General features: G+C 41.0%; 1 protein-coding gene across 16 annotated transcripts in view; it reads right to left on the reverse strand.

Moving 5' to 3' along the window:
* Trip12 (thyroid hormone receptor interactor 12) overlaps positions 1-13489 on the reverse strand; it is a 152711-nt gene that overhangs the window by 117444 nt on the left and 21778 nt on the right. Inside the window, exon 2 of one of the 16 annotated variants that reach the window (XM_029568989.1) lies at positions 4093-4195. The exons of the other annotated variants lie outside the window; for them this stretch is intronic. The gene's annotated coding sequence lies outside the window, so the exon portion shown is untranslated. The remainder of the gene's footprint in view (positions 1-4092; positions 4196-13489) is intronic. 16 annotated transcript variants of the gene reach the window in all.

The following is a 13489-nucleotide window of genomic DNA, read 5'->3' on the forward strand; positions in this document are numbered from 1 at the left end:
AAAGAAAAGAAAAGAAAAGAAAAACTTCAGAATAGTAACATAGTAATAATATTATGGTAACTTTAGAAGAAAAAAAATGAGGGCTGGAGAGATGGCTCAGCAGTTTTAGAGCCCTGGCTGCTCTTACATAGGACCTCGGTTCAGTTCCCAGCACCCACATGGCAACTAACAACTAACTGCCTTGGGTCCAGTTCTACGAGATCTGCTGACCTTTTTCTCCTAGACTCCATGGGCATTACAAGTATGTGCTTACATATAGCCCAAACACTCATATACAAAAACTACAAATAAATCTTTTTTTAAAAAAGAGAAAGAAAAGGCGGGGAATGGTGGCACACACCTTTAGTCCCAGCACTCAGAAGGGAGAGGTAGATGGATCTTTTTTAGTTCAAGGCCAGCTTGGCCTACATAGCAAGTTCCAGGCCAGCTAGGACTACAGGAAGACACTGTCTCAAAAAGATCAAGAGGAAAAAAAAAAAAAAAGAGAGAGAGAAACAAGCAAATACTATACAAACATTATGAAGATCCCATTTGTGTACACAGATTCTCAAACTTTTTAAAAATTGTCTACATGTCAAAAATTAAGAGTTCTTATTTTAATTAAGAAAACAAATTTTGCTAATTCTGGCAGCTTTTGGAGAAGAAAGAGAACTGGGGGCTTTGAAGTTTGGGCAGAAAAACAATCATTTTCAAAGTAATAACATAGTAAGCTGCTTTAGCACAAATGATTCCAAATGCAGAGCCCTGGCATAAACTTCAATCTTCACTCAAACCACCAACAAATTATGTAAATTTGTATGTATTATTCTCTGTTTCAAGGTTTCAAATGAAAGTAAAGTACCTAAACTCAAAGAGTTGGAAAGGGGCAAGATGGCACAGAGAGTTAAAGCACTTGACAATAAGCCTGGATGACCTGAATTAAATTTCTGGGACGCACAGGATAGAAGAACCAAGTCCTCAACTCCTGCAAATTGTCCTCAGACCTCCACATGCATGTGCCATGTACCCACCCACCAACACATACAATAAATAAAAATGCAGTAACACGTAAGGATCAATTGAGAAAATTCACTAGGCACAGTGGTACAACATCTTTAATCCCAGCACTCAGGAGAGCCTGTCTGTCTCTGTGAGATGGAGGACAGTCTGGTCTATATAATGAATTCTAGGCCAGCTGGGGCCACAGGGAGACCCTGTCTTAAAAAACATCCAAGAGCTGGGCGTGGTGGCGTACACCTTTAATCCCAGCACTTGAAAGGCAGAGGCAGGTGGATCTCTGTGAGTTCAAGGCCAGCCTGGTCTATATAGTGAGTTCCAGGTCAACTGGGGCTACAGGGAGACCCTGTCTCAAAAAGACCAAAAAAAAAAAAAAAAAAAGAAAAGAAAAAAAAATCCAAGAAAGGGCTGGAGAGATGGCTCAGTGGTTTAAGAACACTGGTTGTTCTTGCAGAAGACCCAGGTTCAAATCCCAGCATCCACATGGCAGCTAACAACCGTCCGTAACTCCAGTTCCAGGGGATCCGACAGCCTCTTCTGTCCTCCGTGGGCTTTGCACGACACAGGTGCACTTACTGCATGCAGGCAATACACGCATACACAGAAAATAAAATAAATATTTTTAGAAATCCAAGAGAAAATTCATGTATACTATTTAATATCACCCACCCAGAGATCAGTACATCATAATTTTCTTATTACGAGAAACATTTATTCAAAAAACCATTATTTGTAATATAATATTGTTAGAAACTTTTTAAAAAGTGAATTTCTAGTTAGTTTGTTTCAAAAATGAACTTCCGCTGCAAGGAAAACATACAACAAAGATTTAATAAGGTAACTATCAAAGTCAGTTCCACAGCTTTATTAAAATATGAATGCTCAGTCCTACCCTCTGAGCCTCTCACTTTGCACGTACAAGAAAGGGAAGGCAAATTTTTTGGTCTTTTTGAGACAGGGTCTCCCTGTAGCCCCAGCTGTCCTGGAACTCACTGTGTAGACCAGGCTGGCCTTGAACTCACAGAGATCCACCTGCTTCTGCCTCCCGAGTGCTGGGATTAAAGGCATGCGCCACCATGCCTGACTAGGGAAGGCAAATTTTAAAGTTCTTTACTCTGTGTTAAGAGTAATTACACCACATTATAGGCCTTCTTTTTTACAGAATTCATCTTCAAACATTTCACTACTTTATTATCATCTCAGTACTATTTTCACCTGGACCTAAACAGCACCGACAGAAGAAAATAGCATATAATAATACTGCTGTAATTCTGGGGGGGGAAAAAAAAACAAAAACCCAAAACAGTTATTACACAGGGTTGGGTCATTCTCACCTACAGATTTTGGGTATTAAATTTTACCTGCCATGCATCACAGCTGTTTAATCACTTATGTGACAGTGATACTAGGTATTTTAATGTGCTGTCACCAAATCAACCTTAAAACTTTAGAGCACATCAATCAATACCATCATTAGTTAGTCAATAAACCACTTTTGCATAACTCCTGAAACTCAAATGTAAAATAGGAACACAGGTTATCAAAAGTACTACCTGCTTATAAATTACAAACTAATCTTTAAGGAACGAGCAGAGATTCTGGTCAATTTTGGAATCTGAATTCTCTGAGGTTTTCTTGGTTTTGTTTTGATGTATATGAGTGGGGTTTTTTTTTTTTGGTCTCCATCTGTATAAGCGCACCTATGCATGCAATGCTCCCTGACATCAGAAGGGGCATTGCGTTCCCTGGAATTGGACAGGTGTGAGCCATCACATGGTTGCTAAGAACAACAAGAAAAAAGGTCCTCTGTAAGAACACTTAATGCTTTTAACCACTGAGTCATCCATTTCTCCTGCCCTTGAATCTGAATTCTCTGAAAGCAATAAAAGAATTTAGAAAGAAAGATTTCATTATGCACCTCCATGGTGAAGCAGGCCAACATCTCCAGCACTGCAAAAAACAAAAGATGAGCACGGTCCTACTAATCCGGGTAGTTAACAACCAAGACAGAAAGTTGGAAATTCCCCTTCTCACAATCATGTTCAACCTTTAACAATGCAAATCCAAACACAGTTCAAGGAGGCGACTGAGAAATCTACTCTCTGGATTTGGATACCAAGATGTGCCCTCCAGAGTTAGCATCATTTCAACATCAACCAAAATTTAATTCATCTTTGGCTCCAGTTAAGAGCCAGTAATGTTTAAAGTGTTGACAAATGATTTGTTCTTGCTCTATGAATATACTCTGTTCTGTCTTAACCAATTACTTATATATGTCAACTATACGTTATTTTAAGACAAAAACTGGCTGGCAAGTTGGCTCAGCAGGAAAAGGTACTTGCTCTCAAGCCTGATGAACAGAATTTGATCCTAGAACCCACATGGTGGAGACAATTCATGCAAGTTGTCCTCTGAGACACACGCATAACTACATGTATAAAAACAAAACTTTTAAATTTCTAACAAGAGGGCTAGAGACATAGCTCAGTTACAGCATTTATCTAGCACAGATAAGGTCCTAAATTCAATCTTCAGTACTTAAAAGAACATCCTATTTATATACTATTCCTCCAAGGAAAACATCTCCAAAGACAAGGTCTCACTCTACATAGCCCAGGCTTGCTCACAATCACCACCCTCCTGCCTTAGCCCCTAGGTGCTGGGATCACAGGCATGCCCCCGCCCCAAACACAAATTTCTTCTAATGTCTTAACACCAAACAGGTTACAGCCAGTGTGAGATTAAGGCATTTCAACCCTTCCTTTCGTGTACAAGATGAGGACTGTAAAACAATTTAGTGTGATAGTACTTTCTAGTTAAACAGCCCAAAGTATGGAAAAGATACTATTATCTATATACAGAATTTCAAATCTTAAGAATTACATTTGTTAGCTGGGGACAAACTTCTAATTTAGTAACCCACAATAGGCACGAGTACCCCCATAGCCAGTTAATAGTCTACTGACTCATGAAATTGATAAAATCTATTTGAAAGGCAACTCTCAAAATGGAAAGAAAGTTGTATCATTTTTAACATTTAAGAAAAAAATATGCTACTATACTCCCTAAAGCATCTGCAGAAAATTTTCAACTTACAAAACTATTTAAGGCCCGTCACGGTGGCGTATGCCTTTAATCCCAGCATTCAGATCTCTGTGAGCCTGGTCTGTAATACCCGAGGGCATCAGGTCCCCTGGAACTAGAGTTAGAGATTGTTGTTAGCCACTATGTGGGTGCTAGGAACCAAACCCAGGTCATCTGTGGGAGTAGTCAGTGCTCTTAACCTCTGAGCCATCTCTCCAACCTGTGTGTTTCTTTGCTGTTTTTTTGTAGGTAACTTTAAGCTTCTCATACTCCTGCCTCTGATCTCCAAGTGCTAGAATAACACCACCCATCACACCCAGTGACTGGTGCTGGAGGCTGAAGCAAGGGCATCCTACAGGTAGGTAAGCACTCTATCAACTTAACTATATTGCCATCACCACCGTGACAGAGGGTCTCAGGTAGCAGTCTGGTTTCGAACTTGGTAGGTGTTAGGGTTCCAAACAGCAGCCTCCCCAACAGGGATCTCACCTTGACCTTTGGAGTCAAGGGAAACAAACTCTGCAGAGAAGCAGCCTGCCTCTCCTCTGATCTCCAAAGATAAGAAGATTCTACCTGTCAACCAGAGATTTTAGAAGCTGTTTATCACAACAAGCTTTTCTCTTAAGAGAGAAAAAGTAAACACTTCCAGACCCTAATCCCACCTGGCAGACTGAACGGAGCCAGGCTTTTCCTGCTTCCCCCCCCTCCCTGATTTCTCCCCCAAACATTCCCCCCTTCCACATCCTAAAGCCCCCATATATGAAGTCCCAGCTCACAACCCGTGGGCGGACATCTTTCCCTGACATCTTTCCCTTCCCTTCCATCTTTCCCTTCGCTGACATCTTTCCCTTCCCCAAGGGAAAGGTGCCCCGTACGAAATAAATCTATCCCACTGAGAATTCCATCTGTGCCTCGTGCTCTCCATCCGCGCCCTCGCTCTCTCCAACATTCCCACCTATCAGTAGGTAGGTAACTGATAATCTCAAACTCATCTTCTTGCTACCTCCACCTCCTAATATCTGGCACCCTCAATTTCTTATGCATGTGGTCTTTCTACACCGTTCGGTTTCAAGTCATGACCTTGGGAGTAAACTTAACTAAAACTCAATTTGCACAGCACTTCACTCATTTGTTTACTATAATAAAGTTTCATGTGCCAATGAGTCCACATACTATTCCATCATTCATATTTTACAAATCAGTAAACTACAATGTTAGAAAATTATGTGGACCTGCAAGCCCCAATTAGGAAATGATGCCCCAAGCCAGATGATACCCAGTGCTACTGATCTGAATAACTATACACAAGATCAAGAAAAAAATTACTAAGCCCTATAACAAACTATGTTGGGATAAACATATAGACATTACAATTTCAACAACTCTACACTAAAAATGAAACAATAGTTACCCTCACTTGTGATGTCATCCTTATTTAAGAATGCCAAGGACTTGGCCGGGCGTGGTGGTGCACACCTTTAATCCCAGCACTTGGGAGGCAGAGGCAGGCGGATCTTTTGTGAGTTCAAGGCCAACCATCCAAAAAAGTCCTTGGTTGTCATCTAAATTTCTATCTTCATAAAACTACAGAATTAGGGCTAACAAAATGGCTTAGCAGGTAAAGGAGTTGGACACTAAGCCTGACTGAGTTCAATCCTAAGAACCCACACTGTGGAAGAACTGACTTACTAAAGTTGTCCTCTAACCTCCTTGGTACATATATGCATACACAAAAATAATGTGTTAAAATTTTTAAATAAAAACACTACTGATATTGTAAATTAATATTTTGTAAGTGTTGGAGACAATACATATGAGGCATTTAGAATTTTTAATATGTATGCGTGTTTTGTCTACATGTGTGTTCACTACATGCATGCCCTGTGCCTGAGGACGCAAAAGAGGTCACCACATTTCCTGGAGCTGGAGTTATACGAGGTTGCAGGCCACCTTATGGGAGCTGGGAACTGAACCTAGGTCCTCTACAGGAGCAGTAAGTGCTCCTAACTACTGAACCAGTTATCTGGTTCCAAGGCCTCAGAATCTTACCTCAACATGACAGATACCATTTAATGAATGCCTAATTATTTTCTTGTAGTGCTTGAGACAGAACCTAGAGCCTTCAAGCATACCAAGAATGTAATCTACCACTAGTAATCACCTGCCCAATGTCTAGTAAACACAATTAAAATAACTAAATCAGAATGAAGATGAGGGAGTAATCAGATCCACTATCATGAATAAAAAGGTGGAGAGAAGGGAAGTGGGGTTGGGAGGGACCGACAGTTAATTCACTTTAAGAAGGAAATTAAAAAAATAAGTCAGTTCTGCAACTGCAGATTCCTAAGCCAAACGTCCAAACAGCTCTATGTAAGAATGAGGTGGGGCTGGGCTGAGCGAGGCGTGATGGCTCACCTCTTTATTCCCAGCACTTGGGAGGCAGAGGCAGGTGGATCTGAGAGTTTGAGGCCAGCTGGGGCTACAGAAAGAGCCTGTCTTAAAAACACCCCCAAAAAAGGGGGACGGGGATTGAGGCGATGGCTCAGTGCATAGCAAATGAACATGAGGACCTGAGTTCTGATCCCTGGCACCCACATAAAAAGCTTGGTAAAACACAGACACAGGCATATTCCTGGAATTTAATGGCAACTAGCCTAGCTCAATCAGTGAGCTCTACATCAGTGAGACTGTCTCAAAAAATGAGACGGAGAGCAACAGAGGACACCCAACACCAACTTCTGCTTTCCAAATACATGCTCATATATATGTACCCTCCCCCCAACCAAAGGGTGCTGGGAATAAGACAGTCTATTAGCACCATAATGGTGTAGGCCTGTAATCCCAACCACTTGGGAGGCTAAAGAGGACTGTCCTGAGTTGAAAGCTACACAGTGAGCAGTTTCAGGCTAGTCTGAGCTCCAAAATGAAATCGTTTCCACAGTACATAACCAACCTTTGGAGGAAAAAGAGCATAAAAATTAGAAGTACATCAGTAGAGACTGAGGTACAAGATGAGAAATCAAAGGGCATACAATTCCTTGTTTCATCTGTGGTTAGAAAAGGAGGTTTAAAAAGGTACTTCTGACAGGGAAATCAAATAGACCGAAAGTCTGTTTGTAGACAACTACAAGATCAATAAAAGAGCTGAAGGGATGGCTCAGCAGTTCAGAGTACTTTACTGCTCTTGTAGAGGACCCAGGTTCGGTTCCCAGCACCCATATAGCAGTTAATAACCAACCTTAACTCCAATTCCAGAGAAGCCTATACTACATCCTCTTCTGGCCTATGTGGACACCAGGAACACACTCCAGCACTTGGGAAGAAGAGGCAGGTGATCTCTGTGAGTTCGGGGCCAGCCAGAGCTACATAGTGACTTCAAGGCCAGCTGTGGCTACAGGAAGACCCTGTCTCAAAAAACAACAAAAAATTTTAAAAAGGTATTCTACAGAATGAATATATCATATACTGGTTTATGTATTCTTCTGCTTATAGGTTATTAACTTTTTCAGAGTTTTGGTCATTTAAATTCTTTGATCGTATTTTTTTTTTGGTTTGAGAACTTCATACAAGGTATTTTGATCATATGCCGGTCCTCTCCTCCCTCCTCTCTATTCACACTTTGCTAAACCCTGCCACCAGCACCAAATTCATATCCTCTACTATTAGTCTTTTTTTTTAAGGTTGACTGAGTCTAATCTCTGCCTCCAAAATGTTCCTGGGTTGGGGGGGGGGTCTATCCCTTGAAATCTGCTCAACCTACCAAGTGACACACCAGTAAAGAAAAATGACTCTCCCTCTCCCAGTAGTTCTCAATTGCCAATAGATCCTCATATATGCTATAGCTTCCTGTCAACCTCTGTGATCCGCGTGCTGTGTGTGTCTGGCTTGGGTTTGCACAGATGTTGTGCATACTTCCACGAGACCTGTTGGGTCATGTGTGCAAGTACCCTATGGTGTCCAAACATCCATTTTTTCTTATATTCATCTACTACCTCTGGTTCTTATAATCTTCCCAGCTCCTCTTGCACAATGAACCCTGAGGAGGAGAGGGTGTCCATTTAGAACTGATACAGGTGTCCCACTTAGGACTGAACATTCTGTAGTTTCTTCTCTACAAGATATTTGTCAGTAAGTGTTTCTGTGGTTTTTTTTTTTTTAATTTTTTGGTCTTTTTGAGACAGGGTCTCCCTATAGCCCTGGCTGTCCTGGAACTCACTATGTAGACCAGGCTGGCCTTGATCTCACAGAGATCCGCCTGCCCTCTGCCTCCCAAGTGCTGGGATTAAAGGTGTGTGCCACCCTGCCCAGCTTTGCTTTTTTTTTTTTTTTTTTTTTTTTTTTTTAATGTGTATGAGCCCATCACCTGCTTCTAATTCTAAGTGTACTCATGTCATGCAATGTCCATGTGGGCCAGAAGAGGGAATCGGATCCCCTGGAACTGGAGTTACAGATGACTGTTAGCCACCGTGTGGGTGCTGGAAATTGAACCTGGGTCTTACCCAAGAGCAGTCAGTGCTCCTAACCACTGAGCCAACTCTCCAGCCCATCAAGTTTAAAGATGCTACAAACATCCTTCTACAAGTCTTTCTACAGGTGTACATTTTTATTTCTCTTGAATAAACTAAATGTGGTGGCATAGTCCTGTAATCCCAGCCACTGGAGGCAAGAGAATCATAAAAGTTAGAAGCAAGCCTGGGGCTACACATTGAGATCCTATATCCAAAACAAGAGTGAAAGCACTAATTTATAGGGAAAGGTAATTAACCTAAGAAGCCACCAGAAATTCTTCCAAAGCAGCTGTACCGCTTTACAACTCTACCATTGAGTATTGAAGTTTCAGCTGTTCCATATCCTCACAAATGGCTGGTATTGTTTCAGTCTTTTAAACTGTAAACATTCTGATGTATTTGTAGTGGTATCTTGTTATTCTAATACATACTTTTCTATAGACCAATGATGTTGAATAGTTTTCTTTGAGCTTTCCCCATCCTGTTTTCCAAACTCAAAATATTCAACTAAAATTCAAACTTAAAGGAGGAAAAAAACTGTTGAAAATACACCTTCAGGATTAAGGTAACAGAAAACATTCATGACTCGCCAACTTCCCAGCTACCAGGTGAGTTGCCTTGATGCAAAATAGTAGACAAGCAGCAAGAGGAAAAAAACAAAAAGACAACAGAAAAACTGAGAAACTCAGGGTTGGAGAGACTGCTCAGGATTTTTAACAACACTGGCTGTTCTCTTCTAGAGGACTCAGATTCAATGCCCAGCACTCAAATGACAGCTAATACCATTTGCAGCTCCAGTTCCAAGGAATATGATGCCTTCTGGCCTCCGAGGGCATTGCACAGCAGGGTGCACTTATATACAAGCAGGCATAATACTCATACACATAAAAGATTAAAGAAAATCTGAGAAACTGTACATGCCTAGCCAAGATATATTTGTATTTTCAATGTTCTGAATGAATCTGGAAACTTCAAGCCAAGGAATTAGGTCTTACTGATATCTGATCTCTTTAATGAGTCTGAGTTATTTAGTATGCCTCAGAATCACTTTGGAGGTGAGGTCTTATTAAAATTCAGATTCTTGCTGGGTGTGGTGGCGCATGCCTTTAATCCCAGCACTTGGGAGGCAGAGGCAGGTGGATCTTTTTGAGTTGGAGGCCAACCTGGTCTACATAGTAGGTGCCAGAACAGCTGGGGCTACAAGGAGCCCCTTTCTCAAAGAAAAAAAAAAAAAAAAAAATTCAGATTCTTCCTAAAACAAAGAAACGAGACCTAAAATGCTACGGTCCTAACAGAAATCACCCATATTTGAAGACCCGATCAGGTAGCAGGCCTCAGAGTACCTCAGTATCTGCTAGAAGCAGAATATGCTCTAGGACTCAGGAAAATTAACTGAATAATCTACAACCAACAGAACATAGAGAGCACAAGGAAGCAAAGCAAACATGTAAAAGCACACTCAGAAACACAAGTCTCACAGGTTTCATCTACTGAAACTATAAGATCTTAGGGCTGGAGAGATGGCTCAGCAGTTAACAACACAGCCAGTTCTTACAGAAAACCTGGGTTTGAATCCCAGTACCCACATGGCAGCTAACAACTATCCACAACTCCAGTTCTAGGTGACCCAACAGTCTCTTCTGTCCTCCATGGGCATTACACTTACATAATGCAGGCAATACATTCATACACATAAAATAAATTTTAAAAAATAAAGTGCAAGATCTTGGAATACTTAAACATACAAATAAATATTAAAATATAAAATACAAAATGATTACCTGACAGAAAAACCAAACACATTTTCCAATTTAAAAAACAAAAGCTCTCCGTAATAGCATGCTTGCTGGAAAAGTACAAGTCCCCAGGCTCCATAATAATTTTTTTTTTTCTTTTTGAGACAGGGTCTCTGTAGTCCCAGCTGTCCTGGAACTCAGTATGTAGACCAGGCTGGCATCGAACTCACAAAGATCCGCCTGCATCTGCCTCCCAAGTGCTTAAAGGGTTAAAGGTGTGCACCACCACTCCTGGCTTAAATATTTTTTATTGAATTTTTCACACACAACATTTAAAAAAATATTTATTTTTATTTTATGTGTATGAGTGTATTGTCTGCATGTAGGTAAGTGCACCTGTGTCGTGCAATGCCCAAGAGGACAGAACAGGCCATCCAATCCCCTAGAACTGGTGTTACGGACAGTTGTTAGCAGCCATATAGATAAGATTTGAACCCCGGTCTTCTGCAAGAACAACCAGTGTTCTTAACCACTGAGCCATCTCTCCAGCCCCCAATAATTTTTTTTTTTTTTTAAATGAAGCTCAGAGACAAGTCTGGCAACATTTTAGACACAGTGAGCCAGGTCAAAGAGAAGAAGGCATGGTTTAAAAAGTAAGTCAGAAAGTGTGCAAAAAGGCATGTCCTATAAAAGTCAGAAAGAACAAAAAGATAAAATGAAGTCAAACCTTTAAAAGATACAAGACACTGGGCAGGCATGGTAGCTCACACCTTTAATCCCAGCACTCAGCTTAGCCTATATAGGGAAATCCAGGCCAGCTGGAGCTACAGGAGACCAGGTCTCAAAAAACAACACACACACACACACACACACACACACACACACACACACACACACACACACACACACACACCCCCCATACACACACACACACACCCTTTAAGGCTGGAATTATACCTCATTGATGGAGTACTTGCATAGCAGGTTCAAGTTACTGAGTTGGATCCCTGGTACCACAAGTTTTTTAAGTACTTACATTAACCCACCATTTTTCATCTACCTTTCTACACACTGGGTTCAACAGATTGCCAAGTAAACAAGTAAATTACCACCATATATTACATGACAATACCCCATGTCCACATCAGTCACTAGAGTTCAGAATTCTACAAATGATCTATGGTGAATTAAAGCCCTTCACCAAGATTCTTGGTATCTAGACCATAAAGCTAAAAGATCTGAATTACTGTGGTTGCATTTAGCAAATTCACATAAGGAAAACACAAATGAAGCAGAAACAGAATAGGTAAAAAATACCTGAAATACTAGCTTCAGTTAACTGTTCCTGAAACAGTCATCTGACTCAATCCTCTAGACATTAGAACACAGAGCCCAAACTCAAGAAATAACTCTTGGTAATTTATTGTCCAGGTATTTTTTTTTTTTAATTTTTAAATCGTTACTTTTGTGCCTCCAAAGAAAGATGTGCCTATAAACCTGACTCAATTTTAAAATATTTTATTTGAGACAAGGTAACATGTAGCAAAATCTCAGAGCTCCACCTGCCTCAACCTCCCCGAGTGTGGGATCAAAGACACGAGCCAGCACCTGATGCACTCCAATACTTCATCCAACAAACACAAACTACCAATCACAGTACACAAAGTGAAAGCAGTGTACATCCAGACTCCTGACATGCCTCACTCTCTGACCCTAATAAACCCAAAATTGTTTAAACAAGAATGACTCTTTCACTAGAAAAGCTCACAGAAACCTCATCCAGCCTTAGGAATATAATTTATGTGTATGAGTACTTTGCCTGCATGTATGTAAGTACACCATATTTTGTGAACAATGCCCACGGAGGTCAGAAGAGGAAGTCAGTCAGATCCCCTGGAACTGGCATTAAAGATGATTGTTAGCCACCATGTGGGTGCTGTAAATCAACCTAGGTTCTCTAGAAGGCAGACAACACTCCTAACTGCTGAGTCATCTCTCCAGCCCCAAGAATCTCATCTTAAAGTCAGAAAGCTCTCGGTAAAAAAATAGATCCTTAATTGTCAAATCCATTCTGTAGCTTTCCTTTGTACAATGCCATATATAGACAGTTATAAAAAAATTTTAAGTGACAATACAGTCAAGTACTATGAAGACGAGATTTTTCTCTAAAAATTGTACCACATAGCTTATTGAAATCAATACCAATAGAATCTTAACATCCTGTGGTCTGCAGGGAGTAGTCTGAGCACAGTAGCTCAAGACTTTAATCCCAGCATTTGAGGAGGCAGAGGGAGAGTGAGAGGCAGGAGGAGAGGCAAGGGGTGGGGGGGCTATAGGGAGACTTGTCTCAGAAAGACCAAAAAGAAGAAAACCACCACAAAATGCTCAATCATTTCTTGTCTACAATGAATAGAAGGTAAGGTAGTTAATTAAACCTTACTTGAAGTAGAAGCAGAAAGTGCTGCCATACCTCAAAAAAATTAACAAGCACAATTCTCTCCTGGAGTTGAGGATCATAAAAACCAGCAGGAATAAACCTAAAGTGAAAAGAGTTTTGCAGAGACATCAGTTACCCTAAGGCCCTCTTTTAAAGCCAATTCTGAGTGAGGAGAGTAGATAGTGGTGATATAAAGTTCCAGCTTCTGTAGGAGGCATGCAAATTTAGAAGAATTCCACATGATGAAGGAAAATGAAGAAAGAGCCTACAGAATAGGGGGGAAAAGCCTTTCCCAACTAAACATTAGGCAATTGGGGCTGGACAGATGACTCAGTAGTTAAGAACACTGGCTGTTCTTGCAGAAGACCCAGGTTTGAACCCCAGCACCCACAATGGCAGCTAACAACTGTCCATAGCACCACTTCCTGGGGATCCAACGACCTCATCTGTCCTCTGCAGGCACTGCAGGACATGGGTGCACTTACACTCATGCAGGCAATATACTCATACACATAAAATAAAGTATTTTTTAAAAAATTAAAGTCAGGGGCTGGAGAGATGGCTCAGCAGTTAAGAACACTGGTTGTTCTTGCAGAAGACCTGGGTTCGAATCCCAGCACTCACATGGCAGCTAACAGCTGTCCATAACTCCAGTCCCAAGGGATCCAACAGCCTCGTCTGACCTCCGCAGGCATTGCACGACATGGGTGCACTTACCTACATGCAGG

Source organism: Nannospalax galili, unplaced genomic scaffold (assembly GCF_000622305.1).
Source record: "Nannospalax galili isolate Female #2095 unplaced genomic scaffold, S.galili_v1.0 scaffold220, whole genome shotgun sequence".
In the NCBI taxonomy this organism is placed as follows: Eukaryota; Metazoa; Chordata; class Mammalia; order Rodentia; family Spalacidae; genus Nannospalax; species Nannospalax galili.